This window comes from Balaenoptera musculus, chromosome 9 (genome assembly GCF_009873245.2).
Source record: "Balaenoptera musculus isolate JJ_BM4_2016_0621 chromosome 9, mBalMus1.pri.v3, whole genome shotgun sequence".
NCBI classification, from domain to species: Eukaryota; Metazoa; Chordata; class Mammalia; order Artiodactyla; family Balaenopteridae; genus Balaenoptera; species Balaenoptera musculus.
In genome coordinates, this window is record NC_045793.1 from 18,946,619 (window position 1) to 18,969,432 (window position 22,814).

At 39.6% G+C, this 22,814-nt stretch overlaps 1 protein-coding gene across 15 annotated transcripts in view; it reads right to left on the minus strand.

Annotated features, from left to right (window-relative positions):
• The window catches only part of CALD1 (caldesmon 1), a 179,465-nt gene extending 174,311 nt beyond the window's left edge, over nt 1–5,154 (minus strand). For 4 of the 15 annotated variants that reach the window (XM_036864060.1, XM_036864059.1, XM_036864054.1 and 1 more), the window contains exon 1: nt 4,936–5,093. The gene's annotated coding sequence lies outside the window, so the exon portion shown is untranslated. Of the gene's footprint in view, nt 1–4,935 lie in introns of all 15 variants that reach the window. The other 11 variants (XM_036864045.1, XM_036864043.1, XM_036864044.1 and 8 more) reach the window with 6 other exon arrangements.
• Between the last annotated feature and the right edge of the window lie 17,660 nt (nt 5,155–22,814).

The following is a 22,814-nucleotide window of genomic DNA, read 5'->3' on the forward strand; positions in this document are numbered from 1 at the left end:
GAGCTCTCACATATGTCACCGTACCTGTCTGTACACTGCCTTGCTAAGCAAGCTCTTGGTTTTTAACCTCCTGACTTCTGATTTTTGCTGTTTCTCTTTTTCTTACCCGGCTATAATTCACATGTTAGCCCATGGGTGTATTTTATGTCCATTCTGGCTTAGACCCTCCTGACACCAGTGGAACTAAAGTCCTCGATATTTCTGGCCCTTGGGTCCCTGGTTGGGGGTTCCGGGCTTGCTCTGGTCCTGCCCCTCTTTAGCACTCAGGTGAAATCTGCCTAGTTCCCCAGCTTGAGACAAGGGAGAGGGAATGTTACATGTGGGTGTAAAAGGAACTAATTACACGTTCCTACTTAATATGTCTTTCTCCAAGTGAGATGACTTCCTTACAGTCAAGTGCTTTCATCCACGTATTCACAAAACAATGCTAGAAGCCTCAGGAAATGATTAAAAAGTAATTTATGATCAAGTTAGCCATTGTTGGTACATATATATTTTTTAAAAGGAAAGCCATATACTAAAATGAGTGCTTAATAAGAACACCCTATTCACCTAAAATATTCCCCCAAATATTCATTTTCCTTCAGCCATTCCCTCACTGCTGTTTAGCAATCCTTTTATTAAGCTCTCAGCATACACTTAACAGCAGCCGTTCCTGAATTCCCCAGTCCCTAAGCGCCCCACAGAAAGCTGCTTCTCTAGAGATGATCTCCTTTTCTTTGAAATGGAGGCCATATGAGGTAACCTCCTTCTATATATGTGTGTATTTACACCTTCCTGTCTTCCTTCCAAAGAATCTGGGAAACAAGAAAGGACACCTCCTCTCGTGTTCTGGTCCCATCCACCCGTGTCTCCACTGGGGATCAAGACTTTACCTCACTCCCCACCCCCGACCTCCCCCGCCTCAAGGGTTTCTCACAGGTCGGTCAGAAAGGCGGGTTCGCAAAGGACCTTGAGGGGTTAGAGTTTTTATCAGGTTCTCAAAGACGTCCATGGGAAAAACAACAACAACACAGGGAAGAACAGCTGACCGGGCAGCCCCGTCACCCCTGCCTCACAGGCCCCGGTCACCCTCTCCTTCTCCCCTCCGCTCACAACACTCACCCACTGCCAGCCAGCTGTGAGTTGGGGGTGAGAAGCAGAGTGGCTCTTTACCACAGAAATGGCTCTACCATCTCCTCTGTCTGCGCTAACCTTTCTCCCTTGGCCTAAAAATGTGACGAGGCGTCCCCCTGCCTCGAACGTATCTGGGCTTGACCCTTCTGCTTTCGTCTGGACCTCATCCTAGAGCCAGGCCACTGCAAGTTGCCAGTGTGGATCAGGAAAACCCCCTGTTTGGACTGCGGGTGGAAGAACTAGAGAATCTGGTAGAGGCGGAGGCCTGGGGGAGGGAAGTTAGGGATGCCACCCAGGGTCAGTTACAGGGGACCCAGTTGGGGGTACTAAAGACTGAGGCAAACAGAGACGAGAGGGCAGATCCAGGGAGCAGTCTGGTCTCAATACCAACAGGAACCACAGCCAGGTGCTCCTGATTACCTCAGCCTCCTTACAAGGCCCAGGCTTGACATGCTGGGATTAGTTCCATGCTTTTGGCTGGAGGCAGAGAAGCTGCCTCATTTACTAAGGACTTTCTGTTGTCAGCACCTTGTCATTGGTCTTCCATTCAACTAGATCTTCAGGTTCCTGGATACGGCCTTACACCACTGACGACCCGTCTTATTCTCCTCCTGATTCCTGTGTCCTCCTGGTCTCGGATTACCAAAGCCAACATTTAGACAACATTGGGGTGGACCAGTATTCCCTAAACTCTGGGTTCAGGGTTTTAGAAAGAAGTAGGATCTAGAAGGTGTCACTCAAGGGTCCTCAAATATGAGGAAGGAAGGAGCAGATAATTAGGGAAAATAGATAAGAAGTGGAGATACCAGCCAAGATTAGCATAACGTCCAGAGGACTCAAACTGCAGGCAGTGGAGTATATAGCCTACAGAGAAGAGGGGGCGGACAGCTTCATCTCATTTACACATCTTAACCGCCGCGGGAGGTGCGAGAGACATTAGAACGCCCATTCTACAGATGAGGTCAAAGAGTTGATGACTCCCTTCAAAGGTTTGGGCTTTTTAAATAGGGGAAACAGTACTGGGACTGACCTCTCTTGAGTGAAGCCAGAGCTACAAGTATCTCTTTAAATTAACCAACTACTCAGAACCTATAAGCCTCTCTCCAATAATAAACTTGGATTAACTTGATGGATGAAGGACTTTCAGTAAGGAGCAAATGGTTCTATTTTGGGGCTTTGAGAGAATTTACCCAGAAAACTCTTTTTTAAAGTTCGAAAATTCTTTGGCAGCATCTTTCTAACCTCCTCCTTAGTCCTACCATGCTATTTGCATACCACTTCGTCAGCATTTTCCCCTGTCTCCCACCAGGGCCTCACCCTACCACGTTTCTGAGACATGTGATAGACTGCAGGCAGATGGGGAACCAGCTAATCCCTCCTCATGCCCATGTCTAAGTCACTTTTTTGTCTTGCTAAAGAATGACTAACTAGTAACCATCCTACCATGAAAATGACAAATGGAGACAACTACATGTGTTTCTAAGAAAAGGCCTACTAAGGTACATTTTACTTATCAGAACAGAAAATATGTAGGCTGGACTCTGCAACTTTCCACGGCTGAACACAGGACCACCCTATACCATCTGCCCCAGAGCAGGAGATCCTCAGGCCAATCATAGGAGCCAATTAGAATTGCTAATAGCCTCCCTGTCAGGGCATACTTATATGTATCTCATTTCAATCCTTTAAACTTCAGTTTGAACCTTCTCTTAACTTTAATGTAAGAATTGTGTATTTATTTAAAGCAATCTTTTGATCCTAATTATTTAAATTGTGCATTCTACTGGTTTTGAACAATGGAAACAACCCAGCCTGTTACCTATGGATCAATTCATAGTACATTCCTTGTGTGTGCTAAGATCAACTTTTTATTAGTGACTTTTTATTGCAGACTTTTGCCATTGTATTTCTCTTTATTGAATGATTTTAATAAAATGAAAATTTTTGCACCATGGTTTCATTGTGCTCCGTTTACCTCCCTATTTGGGGAGATGTGTTCTAGCTAATATTCAACAAGAGGAAAGTAGCACAAAGAGTGGCCTAAAGTCCTACATAAAGTAAAATATCCAAATCCCCTCGTTCCATCACTATGTAGAGTAGAACACTTAAAGCATTATTTCGAAAAAATGTGTTTTTCTGGTTGTTGGGGGTGAGAGAGCACACGAGGAGGACGGGACAGAGAGCGGTGGTAGCAAAGTTTGAACTCTCAGGGATTCGGAGATGTTGGTTTCAAAATGGAATTTATCCTCAAATCCCAAGATTATAGATTTCCTTCCAAATTGCATTCCCTACACGGCTTAGAGAACAGTTGAAAAAGAAATTGCTCTCCATATTTTGATTGACATTAAAAACACTGTGAAAATAGTTTGGAACTTGATCTCTTCGAGGGAAGGACAATAATCAAACTATAGCTTTCGCCTGCAGCCTTTCTTTCACACTTACTCAGAACTGTTCCAGGAAAAGAAATTCACAGGGAATTCTGTACTCATATATCACTTCTAGAAGGAGAGGGAGGCATTCTCAAGAAAATTATCCCCAAACTTTTAAATACAAAGAGAGAAGATTACTTAATGAATCGCAGCACAAAACCACCTCTATCCATGGAATAAAATCAAACTGAGTCAGTCATTTGGAGCTGGAAACCTTTAACATCCAGGTTTATTTTTAAAAAAAGATCAGATTTGCCCTTCTTGCTATATACCACCTAGTCTTCACTTAAGTTCTAGACATCCATGTCTGGTTTTGCCAAACACATTAGAAGGATTTTACTATTTCAGTTTACAAGTCCATCTGCATAGCTCTATTAACCGAAGGGATCCATGAATACCAAGTACGTTGTTCTCACCCATATTTTTGACCATGTATTGCTACAGCACTAAAATTCCCCCACCCTTTACAATCAGCTCTCTCTAAAAGGAATTCCAGGCTACTACCAACTAGCTGCCTTGTACTACTGTTTAAGATGCCCCAATATGTCGGACTATCTTGAAATGAAAGGCTGTTTCCTCCCTTTTCAGAACACACTTGCAACCTACACCTTTTTCAAATTCTCTAGTGACGCTCAGGCATGCTTTCAAACAGAAAATAAGATTTCTTAAGAAATAGTTTGGTCGGATGTTAAATGCGATTTCTAAAAACACACCCTCTAGCACATGCATTCTCTCATTATTAGGTTTTATAGGAAACAGATCATGGGAGGCATCTTCTGTCTCAGCAAATATCAGATCAGTTACATTAACCCAGCCGGTGCTAAATGCCAGTGTTCTTCCCCCCTCCGACCTTATTTCCTTGCAGCTCTAGAAGTCTAGTCTTAAACACTGGTAGCAGAATAAAACGTAAATGACTTTGTTTAAAAATTATCACTTTTTGGCTTCTCATCAACCTAAAAAGTTATTGTTCTTTTTAAAGCAAAACCTCTTTAAATCTCTGATAATAAAAGATGCAGGAGAGACTGCTGGTGTGAGCAGACAGGCACAGAACGGCTACTGACACTGACCTATGGCTATCAGGTATAACCCCCATGACACTCCTGAACAAAAGGCTATCTTATCAAAGTTGCCAGTGGTCCCTGAATGTAAGTCTCTATATAATCTCTCCTCTCGTCCCAACTCTAAGAACAAAACTTGAGATCTCATCCTGTTTGTCTTCCGGGAACATCTGCAGGGCAGCAAAGCCCGGTCTGGCTCTGAGAATTTGCATGGTTTATTGGCATTTACAATCTTGCATCTCCAGCTACATTGGCCAGGAATGTTGACTGAAACCCGGAGAAAGTCCCCATACTCTCTGGAGGAGATTATAAGAAAGCCCTCTGTGCCTTACCTCTCAGGCTGAAACTTCTTCCCAGGGACTAAGTCGGAAAGGAAGGACTGATTTCTTTAAGCAGGAGCACAGCAAGAGGGCAGGCAGGCAGGCAGCCTAATACACACTGCTCTATTCAATAAAACTCCAGACCGCCCTTCCTTAGCCCCTCCCAGAAGTCCATGCTAAGTGAACACATATCCCCTATGTTTACAGTCGGCATCGGTGGTATGCATTGTCCTGTAGTTTTTCTAATAGGCAGCCAATGACGACACCCCAGCCGAGGTGGATGCAGCCTGCCTGTGGAGATGCCTGTCATTCCCTAGGCATGCTCAGGAAATCACTCATCAGAAAAACCAAGACCTAAAAAGCTCTGAAGCTGCGTGCAGGCTGCCAAAACCAGCCTGCTACATGCCCTTTTTTGGTTATCCTTAGCAGGGCCTCTGGAAGTGAATCCATTGTCAGGAACAATCATAAGAAATGTTAATCTTGGAGAAAGAGGCTGTCTTGTAGAACACAAATGGAACTTTAAAAAAGAAAGCACAGTCCATGAAACTTAAACTTAACAGTCCGTAAGTTTACTGGGGTGGAGGTAGGGAAGGCTTTTTAATTGAGGGATCCTTGATAGCGTATTTCTTTTAAAAGTAGTTGTACATACAAAATGAAGTTAAATTGTGTATGTAATTTTAAAGCCTGAAATGGCTAGGACTCAGGTCTGATGTACAGGCTAGATTTCAACGTGAAAGAGGCACAGCCTCCTAAAATACGTCTACGTGTGTTATAAAAACAACTAATAAAAAAAAAACTTAGGTCTTTTTTAGTAGGTAATGTTTGCCAGAACAAGTGTGCCAGAAACTCAGCCAGGCAGGGTCCTATGGGCTTGGCTATCCTCATTGGTTTTCCACAGCACCTTTCTCTCTCCCTCCCCCTCCTCTTTGTTTATTCAGATTTGGCAACAGAGAGATATTGCTAGAAACTGAGCACAACAGAGAGGGTATGAAGGAACCCAGCACCTGCTTTGGAGCTGGTGTAGACGGATGCATATGCCCACAGAGATGACACTGATGTTATAGTGACTTCTTGAAAGGACTCCACCCAACTCTTCCTTGCGTAGGATGTGTGCTATGAGAGGGTCAGAATTAGGAGATGCTGAATTAAAATGAAATTAACTAGCCCATGTGTATATATACTCTGTGGTCTTATACTTCTCAATATAGAATTCACTCAATTGGTCGATCAGTGCTTAATTCAACAGCAAGAGACTATGAGCACTTCCTATTTGTCAGGCCTGGGTCTAGGTGCTCTAGGTGCTCTGCCTCATTCATTACTGCTCTGTGTTTGGAGACTGTTCCATCACTGACCAAGAGGAGTTCAAATATTTTCCCTGGCTAATTACAAGTCCAGAAGCATGGTCTTCAAAAATCTTAGGTTTTGCCGTATAAGCCTTTCCCTATTTATGAAGATCCAAATTAGAAATGATCTCTACTTAGGAAAAAAGTCCCTGCCCTTTGTGCCTCACTCAGAAGGCTTGGGAAGTGATTGATCCCTATGGTGGCTTCCTTCCTCAGGCCTGAAGCACTAACAAGTTACCCAGAGACATCTATATCAACCTACACTCATCTTTTTTGGGGGAAGGCTACTCTGTCCCCTCTTCCCAACTGCTACTGCAGCACAGACTAAAAAAAGCTACAGCAAAGGCTGCCAGGCAGAGGGAGAGGTGAGCTTCAGGCATCCCAAGTTAAAACTCAGAATGCACTTTCCCAGGGAAGCAGAATAAATAATGGCTTGTGGGAGTAGGACAGTCAATGCTACATTTCAAGTACGCTGTGGTTCAACCAGGCATGTGTGGAACACCACTGTTTATAAAATTGTTCCTATGGGAAAATGTTTTCTGATCCCAAATAAATGATTTGGAAATAAACTTCGGGAACACAACCCATTTGGGCTGCTGGGGACAGGTTGTAAAGATAGAATAACACTTCGTAGTCTGGTAAACTGCTGAGCTTGAAGACACTGTAGGGCAGACATCAGTGAGTTCTGAAAACAACTCAGCTGGTGAAATCTGTGTGAAGATATGACCTGTGTCCAGAGATGTTTGGCGCCTGTGATCTCTAGGCAGTATGGACCGTAACTCAATGCAATGAGGCCTGTTTTAATGTGCTGCTTTCCATGGCCACTGCTGATTATATCCTAAGCAGCATTCTCCCTGCTTGTTTGAGTAATACCCTTTGGTTGAGCAGCATCAGGGCATAATTTGCCACTGATGAATAAAATAAGTACCAGCTTTCCAGAGGAAAGAAAAGTTGTGCTATGAATGGGGAAAATATTATCAGCAGGAAACATGGAAAGGACATGCATTTTGCATGGTTTTTAGGAGATAAATGGCTAAATATTTTTGGATTACGTCTTTAGAAAAGAGACATATGTTTCCCTAGATAAATTCTGAATACAGGGTTTTGTGGATGAGCAATCATTTAGCCTATTTTGTGTATTTGAAAATAGCCTTATTGTACAGGAACTCTATAGTTGGAAGAATAATTTAACAAATTTCATGTAATATACACCATGATACAGAAAAATTCTTTTTTCATTGTCCTTTTACTTTTTAAAAACTAGGCAGGAATAAAAAAGAAATGAAAGGGAATAAAAAGAGAGAAAAGAGATATATGTTGCCAATCTCTGCCATGGGAAACTTTACTTGAATAGTATTCACTTTTTCCAGAAGTCATTTGTAAATGACACTAAAAATACAGGATTTATATAGGAAATTTCTGTGGAATTTATTTCCCACTTGGATCATCCCAGATAAAGAACAGCTTGCCTAGCATAGGATATATCTACCTGATCAAACCATAACAAATCTAAAAAGACATTTGGAAACATCTGGATGATTCACTGTATTTTTTCAGTTCCAACTGAGTATTTGCGATCATGTAGATCAGTAGTAAGCAGTTTTATTTTGCTAGTGTGTCAATTTGGGAAAAGTAAAAGCAGGCCATACTTTTTTCACTCAAAATTAAAATCACTTCATTGAGTTCCATGAAAAATATACATTCTTCCAGCTTAAAATATCTACTTTATTGAATTGAACAGATACTTCAAACATTTTAAAAGACAGTAGAACAACGCACCCACCACCAACACACACACCTTCTGTTCCTCAAATGAAGTATGTCCAGAGACTCAAGTTTAAAAAACAATCAGATCAGACTGGTAGATTGTTGATACCAAAATTGGACAACAAAAACAGTAAAAAAAGAAAAGAAAAGAAAATTAGACTAAATGTACTTACGAACGTAGATGAAAAAATTAGCATATTGAATCTAACTGTGCAAAGAAAAAGAAGACAAGCCCAATGCTGTGATGGTCAAAATCTGAAAATCTATTGACATGTTATACACTACTAGCAGTTTAAAAGTTTTTAGAAAAATAGAAAAAAGAAAAGAGAAAGATCATCTCAATAGATAAAAAATAATACTTGGTAAAATTATTAATCACTTATAGAAAAAAAAGCTCTTAATAAACTAGCAATAGAATCTTTATAAACATAATGAGAGACACTTAACCAGAAATATAGAGCAAACATCACGCTTAATGATGATATTTAAAAGTATTCCCGGTACAATCAATGAAAAGACAAGAAGGAATACTATCTCTTTTACAATTAAAAAATGGGCTGGAAGTCCTAACCAAGACAAAGAAATAGAAAAAAAGATATAGGAGCTACTGGAATTAGAAGAAAAACAAATGTCTTTATTTGCTATGACATGATTATCTATGTAGAAATTTCAAGAGAATCATCAAATATATTAGAACTAATAAAAGAGTTTCACAAGATTATTGGAATCAAGTTCCGTATGCAAAAATCCAGAGTTCCTGTAACCAGCCATCTTTCATTTTAAAATATACTGGGAAAATATGCTATTCATATTACTAACAAAAGTGTGCACTAGCTGGGAATAAATGTAACAAAACATGTGCAAGAATATTACAAAATTTTTATTTCCTGGATTTAAGGACATAAAAGGCCTGCCTAAATGGTGAAATATATCACTTTTATAAATGGCAAACCTAAAAACTATAAAGATGTAAACTCTCCTCAAATTAACCTATGCAGTTATTATTCCAACTAAAATCCCTAAATGATATATTTTGTAGAACTTGACAAAACAATCCTAAAAGTCATATGGAAAAGTAAAGGTCTAAAAAAAAGGACTAATATATTTATAGGGCAATTCTAATTAACACAAGACAAATAGACCAATAGAATAAAGTAGAAAGCCTAAAAACAGTCCCAAGCATTTATGGAAACTTTTAAAAATAATAGTGAAGGCATTACAGATCAGGCGGAAAATGGTGGACTATTCTATCCATGGTAAGGTTACAATTGATTATGTGAAAATAATAAAATTAGATTCAGAATTCCCACCCACACCCAAAGAAACTAGACTATGTGAAAAACAAAACTTGAAAATGATTAGGAAAAATTGTAGGAGAATATTTTTAAGATAGAGTATGGCAGGATTCTTAAATCATAAAAAACAAAATGTACAAATGAAAAGACTGAAAAATTTTGAGGATACGGTTAAACTCCTCAGATCAGATGCACAACCTTCATTTATTTCTGCCTCTTTCCCAAACCTCATCAAAATAATAATAAAGAAAGAAAAAGTCATAAATAAATCCTACAGGGCAAAGACTGCTGGAAAGGAATCAACATAGTCCGATGTCAGCCAAATTCTGAAATATGGAAAATGGATGGATGGTTGATAATTGACTTACCAGAGATGAGAAACTGAACTCTGGCCCTGTAGAGCGGAAGGCCGATGGACAAGAAAGAAGCCGATTCAAGCCTCAAAACCAGGAAAAACTCAGGATTTGGAAGCTCTGGGAAACTCTGAGGGTGAGGGATGGAGCAGAAAAGAGGTTTGGTTGAAAATCTGAGTAAGGAACAGTTAGAAGCCCAAATACTCCTCTCCCCACCCCACCCCCCAACACAGATGCACACCCCTCCTTCAACCAGACAGAAACTGGAAGTTTATTTTCTGAAGAGAAAGGCTGGCCTCAGAATGTCAGGCAAAGCAGTGGACAGAAAAGATGCCATGTGCTGAAAACAGACTTTGAAATGAACGTCTGCTCAAGGAACACTGAGCCCCGACCCCTCACTCTGCGGGGCTCCAGGACTCTCACAGTCAGGTTTGTACTCCACAGAAAGGAAACTGGGGGATTCCACTCCAGGGAAACTGGCATGCTCACGGAAAAAAATCTAAAGGCACAACATCTGAGGAACTCCGGAAATGTCTGTCTTAACACCCAAGGCCCTTTTGTGAACTGTGCACAGGAACTTTCAACTGGCTGTTTAGCATCTCACTCTTAAATACGAACATCAAGTTAAGGAAAGGCTCTGAAAGAGAGATTAGGACAACAGAAAAAGGAAACTCAGAGGAAAAAGAGGCAGGGTGAGAAAGGGAAAAAAACTTCAAGAAAACTATAATTACCATTTAACTTCAAGAAAACTATAATTACCATTCTCAGAGAGATAAGAGAAGATGCTGTAGCCACGAAACAAGAGAAATGTGCTGTAAAAAGGTATTTGCAGGGAACAGGAAAGAACTGTTGTAAGTGAAAAATACTATGAGAGAAATTTTTAAAAATTCAATTCAAGAAATGGAGGATAAAGTTTAGAATAATCTTGCAGAAAAGCAGAAGAAAAAGACAAGATGGAAAAAAGGAGAGAAAAGATAAGAACGTTAGAGAATCAATCAAATATCCAACATCTGAGTGTTGCAGAAAATTGTAGGAATGACATTACGAAAGAAATAACACGTTAAAATTTCCTCAAACTGAAGGGCAAAAGTTTCCAGATTCAAAGGGCCCACTGGGCATCCAGTACAATGAATGAAAACACATTTCATTCTGAAGTTATTAAGTTCTTGAGATTATATGCTTCAAAGGGGGAAAAAAGTTGGGGTTGAAACTAGAAACCAAGAAGCTTCGAAGAGAAGGATCAGAAAATAGAGGATGAAAACCCATGACACAGGGGAAAGTGGTCCCATGATGATGGTGAAAGAAAATTCCAGGACAATAGCTGCTCAAGAAAACAATCAGTAGAGGTTGGAGCAGAGGACTCCAGGAAGGATATTTTAAGAAAAAGACAAGTAGATAGATTACCTGATATATTCTTGGGGAAAGCATTTATGATAGGTACATAGGAAATAAATAAATATAAGATTGAGGTCATTATAATTTCAGGAAAAATAAAATATTTGTATGAGAAAGGAAAAGTGGTTATTGTACACTATATAGTTCAACTGTGAGAAAAAATTTACACAGTCATAATTATGTAAACACTGCATATTGATTTCACCAAAACAATGATGATGTAATTAGTTTCAGAGGAGAATGAGCAAGAACATGTTAGTAGGATGGATGATGGTAGACAAGAGAGCTAAATCTTCATTTTGCTTAGCAGGAAATCAATAATAAATGTCTACTATTGAAATTTTAATAAATAGTAGAATTAGTATATTGTTAGGAATACGAAAGTAAATACCAACTCCCCCCACAATAGTTCATTCATTCACTGAACAAATAGTTATTGAGTGTCACCCACATGCCAGGGCATGTTCTAGGCATTCATTGTGAACAAAATACATTTTGATAAAGGGAGACAGATAAACGCATTAGCTAATACATAAATATGTAATATCAGGCAGTGGAAAGTGCTGTACAGGAAAAATAAGAAAGTGTAGAGGAAGAGAGGAAATCAGGAAGTCCTCTTTGAAGAAGTTTTTCAATAGAGAGGTGAATAAAATGAAGGAGCAAGCAGTGAGAATATATGAAGGAAGGACATGCCCAACTGCAAGCATAGCAGGTGCGTACTAAAGAAATAAGAAAGATTTCAGAGTAACTGGGGAGAAGTGACCACCAATGGCAGATCAGATCATCCAGAGCCTTATAGCCATGGTAAGGACTTTGGGTTTTGCTCTAAGTCAGATGGAAAGTCATCGGAAGATGTTGAGCAGACAGAAAAAAGTCACTCTGGCTGCCCTGTGCAAACTAGGCAGAGAGACTGCAAGGGTAGAAGCAGGAGGGAGCTGTTGCCGCCTCATAGGCAAGAGGTGCTTCCTTGGACTAGGGGAGTTGTGGTCAGGGGACTGAGAAAGCACTGAATTTTTGGACACATCAGGACTCACGGATGGTTTGGATGAGGGATGTGAGAAAAAGAGAGGAATCAAGGATATCTCCTTTCATGGTCTGAATAACTGAGTGGTAGTGTTGTTTAATGAAATGGGGACCACTGAGGGAGTTATAAATTTCAAGGAGGGGTGGGAATCATACTAGACATATGTTAGGCATATTAAGATGAACAGAGGCTTCCAAGTGGAAGTACAGATAGGTCGTGGGATGTACAAATCTGGTGTTTAGGGGAGAGGATGAGGCTTGAGATATACCCCTGAGAGTCATCCGTTTATAAATAGTATTTTTAAACCAGGAATAAGTTACCTGAAAAAATGATGCAATCAGTGAAGAGAAGAGGTGTGGAAACTGACACCCCACTTAAAGCCCAGAAAAGGAGACTGAGAAGGAGTCATGGAGAGTCATTGCTTAGCAGGAGGATCAGTTGCAGGAGTGCGTGAGGTGGATGATGACTGCTTTTTGTTAAAAGCCACATGTATTATTTGACTTCAAAAATAATGTAGTTTGTAATAGATTGGATTGTTGTAGCCAAGTATTCACTTCTTCTTTGACTGGGATTAAATACTCATGTCCTTTGCCTTGTGTTGTTGCAGTGCTCTCAGTAGGAGGACTTGACCTGGGATTTGCTGTGAACCATGGGATGTGGCTGAAAGTGATGATGGGCCCATCCCAAGTGGAGGCTTTAAGAGGCATCACATTTTGCTTTTACCCTTGAGTGTCTGCCCTTTGCCATGATAACAATGGGTCCCATGGAATGGGTTGAATGGTGTCCACCCTCCTCCCAAAGATATGTTCATCCAGAACCTGGAAATGTCACCTTATTTGGAAATGGGGTCTTTGCAGATGCAATTAAGTTAAGAATCTCTTGATGAAATCATACTGGATTATCTAGGTGGGCCCTAAATCCAATGGCAAGTGCCCTTATAAGAAAAAGGCAGAGGAAGATTTGAGACGTACAAGTGACAGAAGAAAAGGGGCTGTGAAAGCAGAGGCAGAGACTGGAGTGATACATGTACAAGCCAAGGAATGCTAAGGATTGCCAGTGACCACCAGGAGCTAGGAGAGAGGCATGGAACAGATTCTCCCTCAGCACCTCCAGAAAAAGCCAACAACCCTGTCAACACCTTGATTTTGGACTCCTGGCCTCCAGAACTGTGAAAGAATAAATTTCTGTTGTTTTAAGCCACCCAGTTTGTGGTAATTTGTTACAGCAGCATAGGAATCCAATACAGCCCAGATCGTGGCTGCTCTTTAGCTTGAGTCCCAGAAGAGGAGACACAAAGAGTTATGTTGGGCCAGTGAGCCCAGCCAGGACCAGCAGAGTTGCTACTGACCAAGGAGTAAGAAATAAACGTTGTTATAAGCCACTGAGATTTTGGAGCATTTTTGTTTACCAAGAAAAAGCTAAGTAATATTTCTATAGAGTAAGAATTAAACTAAAGACATTTAAACTAAAGAAAATTTGGTTACTTCAAGATGTAAAAATTTCTGTTCAACAAAAGCCACCATATACAAAGTACAAAGACAAGCCAAGAGAAGATGTGCAATGTATAAAACAAAGGATTAGAATCTAGAATATCAAAGAATGCCTGAAAATCAATGGAGGCGGGTGTGGAAGGGAGAGAGAGAGAGAAAGAAACACACACACACACAAGCACACAGAAACCCAGTGAAAAATGGGAATAGGATATAACAATCCACAGAAGAAAAAATGCAAATGCCAAAAACCGTGAAACAATGCTCAAACTCATTAGTAACCAGGAAAATGAAAATTAAAACTTTGACACCAGTTTACAGCCGGCAAATTGGTAAAGGAAAAGACATTTAATTTTGAAAAACTAAATGTTGTTGATAATGTGTATACATTTGGATAAGAAAGTAAATTGGTACATTCACTTTGCAGAGTGATTTGGCAATATCTAGTGATGTTTAGCATATGCATTCCCTGCCTAGCAATTCCATTTTTAGGTATATCCTCTTGGGAAGCTTTCATATTATTTAGCAAGGAGACACATAAAAGGCAGCTCTTTATACAGTATTGTCTGTAATAGTAATATCATTGGCAAAAACCCCAGCAGCAATTAGTGGGGGAGAGGCTATATAAACTATAGTGTAGAGTGGAATACTACATAGCAGCTAAAATGAATGAACTAGGTGTATTTGATCTCAAAAACAAATTGCATGAAAAAAAAGCAAGTTGCAGTTGGAATGATTCTATTCATATGAATTATTTATGAATACATGTAATGGTAGACTAGAACCACACCATATTCAACATAGCGGTTGCCCGTAAGAAGGGAGAGAAAATGGTACTAGCCACAAAATAAAGAACTTGAAATTTATTGACAATATATAAAAGAAGATCTGAAGCAATTATGACAAAATTATTACATTTCTTAATTCTGCAAAGCATGTACACAGGTTTTGTACTATCCTTAAACTTTTTTTTTAAGAAACTGCTGTACAGATGAGAACTCTCTCCCCAGGGCACTAGTATCCGGTCACCTATGGGACACTGGGAAAGGCTACTGCCCCTCTTTGTCCTCAGACCAGTGGTGCCCGTCACCAGGGTCAGCCTGACTAGCAGGGAGAGGGGACCTGCCCTGAATGTGAAGTCCTCAACTTAGTCACACATTTGTATTAAGGTTTGGACACTATAGAAGCAATAGTTACCCTTAAAGGGCTAACACCTTAAGCCATAGCCTGCCTTAGTGCCTTAATGCCAATTTTTTTATGAATAGGGTGTGGCTGAAGTGACAGCCTGCAGTGCTGGGGCAAAGAAGAAAGAGGCGCTGGTCTCTTGGGGCACCAGGTGGAAGAAGAGGGGCATGGTTGTCTGGGATAAGGGTGAGGACCTGACAAAATGGAAAGAGTGTGTGATCAGAGAAGATCCAGTGTGGATGGAAGAAGGACCATCTGAGACAAATGTTATCTTTCCCTACTTCTACCCAACAGGACTGGACAATTCCCTCCGTCTCCCACAAGAAATCTCTGTCTCCCTATTTCTTGAGCTTGGGAGGATAACTGATGGCTCTATGGTTTCCACTCTTCCCTCAGTCATTTCTATTGGATTTGCTCTACCCTCAAAGAAAGCAGAAAGGTTACATTCAAGAGAAATTCCTCCTGTCACTCAGAGCTGTAACTAGATTCTTCTCAGATAGTTCTTCATTCATTCATTCATTTATTCAACCAACTCCTGAACACCTATTACCTGCAAGGCTTAGTGTTATGTTCTGTGCCTTCTATAGTCTTGTAAAAACCCTGCACCTGCCTTTAAAGAACCACCGTTCTGATGGGGAAGCTCAGACAAGTACACGAGATGGACGCCCAGATGGCAAGTTCTAAGAGAGACCCCCTTGCTCCGCATGTGTTTATTCAGCTGTATGTGTTTCCTCTTCCTGTCCCAGGCTTACTGAAGACTGTCTGAAATCCAACCAACACTGTGTGGTGAGACCTGGTGTCCTCTTTTAACCAGAAAACATATCTTCTCTCGTTTCAGGAAAAAATAAAAGCCAATCTCATAATTGGCTTTGCATTGCAGACATACTTGTGAGGGGTGCAAATAAGAAAATATTTAAAATATTTGATCTATTTTGGGTGAGGTTTTGTAGCTTTGGCCTGACAGAATGTCATCTGAGAGGCAGTGATTTCTCTTGGGGGGCAGACTATTTTTAAGATCCAAAAAAAAGAGAAAACATATTTTCAAAGAGATAGTTGAGTCTGGTACTACATGGGGAAAGATGGCTGTTTTGAACAAGCAAACTAGCTATGTAGCTTAGATGCATCTAATCACTGATCAAGCTCTGCTGGGGTTTGATCTCACCGTACCACCGAGAGGGCATATGTGAGACCTGAGATGTCTTTGCAGCCTCACACGTCTCCTTCACACAGGTTGTCCAGCCACACCTCACCTCATGCTCTCTCGTGCTCTCCTCTTTCTCCACTGGTCAGTGCCCTCTGTCTAAAAACATGTCCAAGCCTTGGGGGAAAATCACCTTTGGGTCTTGCTTCTTTTAGCTTCACTCCTCTCTTTTCTTTCGATGTCAAATTTCTCCAAATAATTAATTTATGATGCAGTCTCCCTCTGCCCCGACTCTTCTTCCATGACTTCCCTTCTTCTTGGCCCCTGGACATTTTGACTTCAGCCCCCCCTCTTCTGAGCAGTCCTGTCTGTGATCCCTGAGGAGCTGAATCCTGTGCAGTCCCCCCCTCAGCTCCCAAGCCCGCTTGGCTCTGTCTTTGATAGCCCCTGCCACTGGTGTCCTGACTGGTGTCTTACCTCTCCGGCCTCTCTGATTTTCCCACTTGGTCTTTCTTTTCCTACAACGTGGCCATTCCTCCATACCCAGGCCTGATCTCTCTCTTAGAGAATAATAATATCTACTTCACAGGGCAGATGTAAGAATTAAATGAGATAAAATGTTTATGAAGTTGCTTTGTGAACTAAATGCTCATTTATTTATTCATGAAGTACCTTCCCCATACTGAAACTTTTCTCAGTCCTGTATAAGGTACTGCACAGCCTCTTCCCGTAAAGGGGTTTGCCTTTTGCTGGCAGACACAGGTTCTCACAGAAACAAAGTAAAGTGGGCAGGTATTGTCAAAAAATTCTGTACAGTGAGGGTCACACTGAGCTACCAGAGAGGGAGAGGTCATTTTTATCTTAGTGGTTTTTTGTTTTTGTTTTTTAAATCTCACTTGTTCTCATGTTTTCAACAATTACCTCTTCTGATATGAAAAATAAAAATACATATTTAGCCCTGAACTTTTGCTTTCATCATGAATTTCCTTGCTCAGAAATCTTCAATATCATCTTACCACTAAAAGGATAAAGTCAAAACTTGGCTTGGCATTTTACAGTGATCCATAATCACCCTCTTCTTGCCTCTCTGCTGATTCTGACACAAACCACTCCCCCTCCCAGTCTGACCTGCACCTCCTGTCTCAAGGACTTCAGTCATCTTGCTTCTCCCCCTCCACACTTACCTGAGCCCCAGACCCACCAGAAAGCCATCTCTAAAATCTCAGCCCTCAGTCAATAGCCCTCCTCAAATGAACTACAGAACCTGCTGTCAGACCCACTCATTTTCTGTTTATCCATTACTGACTTATTTGATTTGATTTGGATTTTTACATCCTAGATTAATTAGTTAATGACTGATTAATCAATTAGTTGTTTAATTAATAGTTAATTAATTCATAATGAACAAATATTTCTACAGTGCCTGCTATGCCTTGTCAACTCTATTAGGTCCTAGTGATGTAGTGGTAAACAAGGCACAGAACTTTTAAAAACAGGGGCCATATGTAAAATTATGGGCTATATATTATGCTCATTTTTATCCCCCCTCCCACGCTGACTTTGGGGGCCAGAATTTGGAAGTACAAGCAAACCAAATAGTAGGATATCTTGACAAAAACTATTTATGTTCAACTGTATACAAACTCAGGATCAAAACTGAGAATTCAAGTCAGTGCTTGGGGCGTGGTGAGTGTGATTGGGTCCAGGCCAGGAACCCTGGAGTCTTGTTGGGACAATCCTGATTAAGAGGTGCAGGTGGCTGGGGGAGGGGAACTCCCACAGGTACATGAGTACCAGGCATACTCAAACAGAACTATCCATGTATAGAATTTAGGGGACACTTGGTTCTCATGGTTCTTCTGGAAGGCAGGGAAATAATAGTCATAATAAAAATTACAGACAAATGCGTATGACTAGAGTTGATTTAGAAACTAGAGTACCAACTTACTATCTTAAAGTTAAAATATAGCCTGAGACAGAAAACTGATGTGGCCATTTGAACCAAGGCTCCTTTCCAATGGGCAGCTCACCTCAGGACACAGAAGGGAGGTATTAGGGAAAGTTTTGACCCAAAGCCCAAGAGGCTGGCCAATTTGGAGGGATGATCTCACTTCATCTCTGGTGGTTGATAAATATTCCTAAAGAGGAATATTTCTGTCTGAAGAATAAGACCCCATTGCTGGGAGAACTTCTCCTAAAACAGTACTGGAGGAATACTGGCATATTCTTCTTTCCAAAGCTCTAAAACACCAGGCTTCTCTTTGCCTGTCCTACCATCTACATTGCATTCTTTCAACTTATAGATCTCAAGTTTATGTATTATTTTTAATTGACTATCTCCTCATATTCTATAGGAATCTATGTTCTTAGAAATTATCTCCAGAAAAGGACCACCTCTATATCTGTTAATCACTCTGTTGAATGGATAATTTCTGGAAAGTTTTCATTTAAATTGATTATTCACAGTCTGTCTCCTTCTCTTCCTCTTTCTCTGTCTCTGTCTCTCTCTCTCTCTATATATATATATTTATACACACACACACACACACACAAGCAAGTACTCATCTCGTATCCCAGTACATAGTATAATACCTAACACAAAATATTATGGAATGAATGAATGAATTTTAGAGAATTCAACTTCCTATTATCATTCCCAATTTTTGGGATTCTTCTTACTTTGGAAACTGTTAGCTAGGAGAGAGTTCAGCAACTCTCCCAAGCCAGCACTCTAACACTCTTCCCTTCCCTTGAAGAAAAGCCACGTTAGGGATTGGTCAAGTTCAAGCAGACTGATTGGGCTAATTTTCTAGGCACTAGGAGCTAAAGCCTTAGAGCATATCTATTTGGGGTCAGATGCTCCGGCTTTTCCAGACCAGAGTATTAAGGAGAGCTGGGGCTGTTCTCAGGAGAACACCCAGCCATTCATCACCTCTACTCCCTCTTTACGTACTTCCTCTCCATTTTTCTGGCTGGTGGGCTTCGTGTTAGCCTTTTTTCCTCAATGGAGTGATAAAATCCAAGATTCAATTGTAGATTCAATTGTAATCCAGCCAATCTCACTTGGCAGTTATCCTAAATTTGGGGCCAGGTCTCCAGCTGACAGGTGAAATGCTACTTCACCCGACACTGGATTCTGTACATCATTTCCTTTGCGAAGCTCAAAGAGATGGCTGCCTGATGGTGGGGGGTCCAGTTTGGGTGTTCCCAGGCACCTGCTAAATACCATCCCTTTAAGATAGTGTATAAGCTGCAAAGACCTGGTTGCAAATATTTCAAAAGTAATAATAAACCAAAGATACAAATAACGGTAACTATCTGTATCTATCTATATACAAACATAGATTATGTATTAATTTATTTACACATAAATAATGTATTAATTTACTTACATATAATGTATGTACTAATTTAATACAATACTATATTACTCAATTTAATACATCTATTATGTGTTAATATATTTAATGCTTGAATATTATAAGGACATTTTTAATACATTAAATATATTAATTTATAAAACAAATTATTTATTATTCCGTATTAATTTATTTAGCACTTTTATTCCAAATAACCATTCCACCCATGTTATCATCACTTTTATACATCCGCACAAAGCTAATTGGCAAATGTTATATTTACTTATGGGAAGCAAAGACAGGTTAAGAACCTGCCCTCAGAACACAGAAAGAGTACAAATCACAAGTTAAGCAATCTTAATAAGGCATTTAAGCTGTGTGAGTTTTAGTTTTCTCATTTGTAAAATAGCTGCCTTGAAGAGTTGATATGAAGATCAAATAGATTAATAAATGTGAACATGCTTTATAAACTGTTAAAGAAGTACTTAGCTATGAGTGATTATCATTATCAGCACAAAACTGAGATTAAAACCCAAGTGGCCTCCTGGTTGTCAGTTTTATTTTTTTTTAACTTTGAGTTAATCTACTGCAAATTTTCTTCCTATGAGATCTTGACTCGTGATAGACTATGGAACAGTGATTTTAGCCGCCGCAGAACTTTTTCTGATACTTGTCATTCCAAAGAAATTGGTGAAATTCCACTGTGTGCAGAGAGAAAAACACTAAAGTTTTTCTTAAATGTCGGAATAAGATATCTTTTGGAAAACTGGGTTGGGGAGAGGGGTGGGGGTGAGGAGAAGCAAAAATAAAACTTGGTGTTGTTCTCACAACATCCTATTATTTCACTTCTCCCCACTGAAGGCAATGATCCTCTTCTGTTAACTGTGCATTTTTTGTATTACATGCCTTCTTCCAAAGTTTATAAGTATCATTTTGTGTGCATGTATTTCCAGCCACATGGGGATATGTCTAATCCAGTGTCCCATGGGGACTTTTAAACAACCCTTGATTTGGGGAATTTCCATTAACATCAGTTTCATCTGTGTGAAAGGCCCTCAGGCTGGAAGAGAAGGGACTAGAAGAGGGTGCTGAGCTGAGTGACAGATAGCTGACTGTCTTGTGGGTTATTTTAAGTATATATTTCCAGGAAGAGAATGCCAAGCTCTATGTGAACTCGATTTTCTCACATGTCAACATGAGAATAGCAATAAAGGCAGAATCCTTCCCAGCATCCCTTTGAGAAATAATAAATAAATGTGATAAGAAACTGTTTCACAAAATAAAACAGACTTTGAAGTAAAAAAGCAGCCAGCCAGAATTCCACACGTAGCTGGAAATTGTTCCACATTTTAACCATTCCTGTCAGTCTAATGGGTGGCAATCAGTAACCTTTCCACCCTCACATTCTTACAATTGCACATACACATACACACACGCACACACACTCAATAGGTGCTATGGATATTTTAAAGAAAGGAGAGCTAACTTCATGTGTTTATAAATATATTTGGACTCTTATCCCAAATGACCAGTTCATTTAAAGTTTAAACTTATGTTAATTTTCATTTATATATATTCATTTATATATATAAATAAAATCAAGTCACGTCAATACGGCAGTCATCCCAGTTCTAAAATGAGATGGTTAGACTAGAAGATCTCAAGGCATTTTCAGTTCTAAGAATCTATGAATCCAGGATTTTTGACTTTGACCTTGCATTATCTTACACATGCTTTAAGAAAGAAGAACAGAGTTGCACATGACAGTCTGAATAAGCCAGTATCACTCAAACACAACAGCATATGCAATAGCCCGTAGGGCAGTTTCTGGTTGGGTAAATGTAGGCTATGCTTGCACACTGAACAGAATCTCTGTGCCACAAGTTTGACTCCAGAAGCGAACCTTCCATTGTCATCAAGTAGATGATCATGCATTGTCAACAGTCCTAAGCCTTGTGAGTGAGCAGGCCATCATCCTATATGGCCTTTCTAAAAGAGTTTTAACTATACTCCATATTTTAAAAATAGTCACAAAGGAGACTATCTGAACTCTTTTAAGAAAAGTCCTGGTAAGAACTCAGATCTGGAAACTGCTAGAAGTCTCTAGGCTAATTTAATGAATAACGTTTGCAGTATGTGGAAGCAGGTCTTCAAGGGACACAGAGCTGCAGAGTCTAGGCATCTACAAGTCAGTATATAGCAGATAGCAAGGTAGTCAGAGCCAAGCAGCTCTTTCTAATTAGAAAACTATAAGAGAATGGGGGTTGGGGTGGAAGGAGGACAGTACTGTGTACTGCACAACTCCAGAGGGAGTCATCCCCACTCTATTTCATGTAGATAGTGCTATCTGGAGAGAAGGGAGAATAAAGTACGTACAGTTTTCATTCCATTGGTCCATATGGAAAGCAAATATGGACAATAAGATTTATACTTCAGGTTGTTTATTCTTTTAACAAATAACCAAATAACTAAGTCTTGGATTTAAATAAATCCCAAAGAAAAGAATTAAATTGACTCAAAGTTTTCTGGCTAAGAAAGCCAGATTCAAGCCAAGTTCTAATATCATACATTGTAAAGCAATGAGAGCAAAACAGCAACTCTGAAGGAAGCAAATCAGTAAAGTGCCTGGAAAAAAGTAATCATAATAATGCTTTTTAAAGTTAAGCCTGGTATTAGCTTCATTCATCCTGCAAATGTGTATTTAGTGCCTACTATTTGTCAGACTGTGCTATCAGATGCATCCTGCATTTAAGGTTCTCACAGCCCCATGGAAAACTCAAATGTTTTTATCTTTGCACTTTTGTCCCAAGTGATCAATTCATTTAAAGTTAAAAGATATATTTATTCATTTTTATTAATTTACTATGTATGTGGTTAAATCAAGTTAAGAGTTTTCAAGTCAAGCACAGTACTCAGGAAGAAAAAAACAGGTTGGCTGCTTAGCTGGGCACCAGGATCTTGTGTATAAGCATCATGTAAGATCCACCAGTTCTAACTATATATTTATAAGCGTATCTAGACAGGGGTCTTCAATGTAGGGGCTTTATAAAGATGACAAACAAATTATTGAGATTGATTGACCCTCCTTTCAGAAGTGGGAACTCCATATAATTTATAATACATAGTTTACTATAACATCAAGTTGTATACTATGAATTAAAGCCAGTATTGAGTGGATTTTTATTTTAATCTCAACTTCTCAGTTATGAATAGATAGTGATAACCCTAGTGTAGCTAAATGAATACTTTCTCCAAATATTATTTTAATCGTAAGAACAGAATGCAGAGCCCCCAGATGGACTCAGGAGTATAGGGAAAAAATGGTATATAATAAAGGTAGTATTTTAGATAAGGGGAAAGGATAACTATCAATAATTTGTTGGGACTATTGGTTATGGTTATCCATTAGGAAATAGTAATGATTAGGTCCCTATTTCATGTCATTTACTAATAATTTTCAGATACATTAAAGATACAGGCATAAAAAGCTATGAAAACAATCAGAGGAAATACAGGAAAATGTTTTATTACCTTTGGTA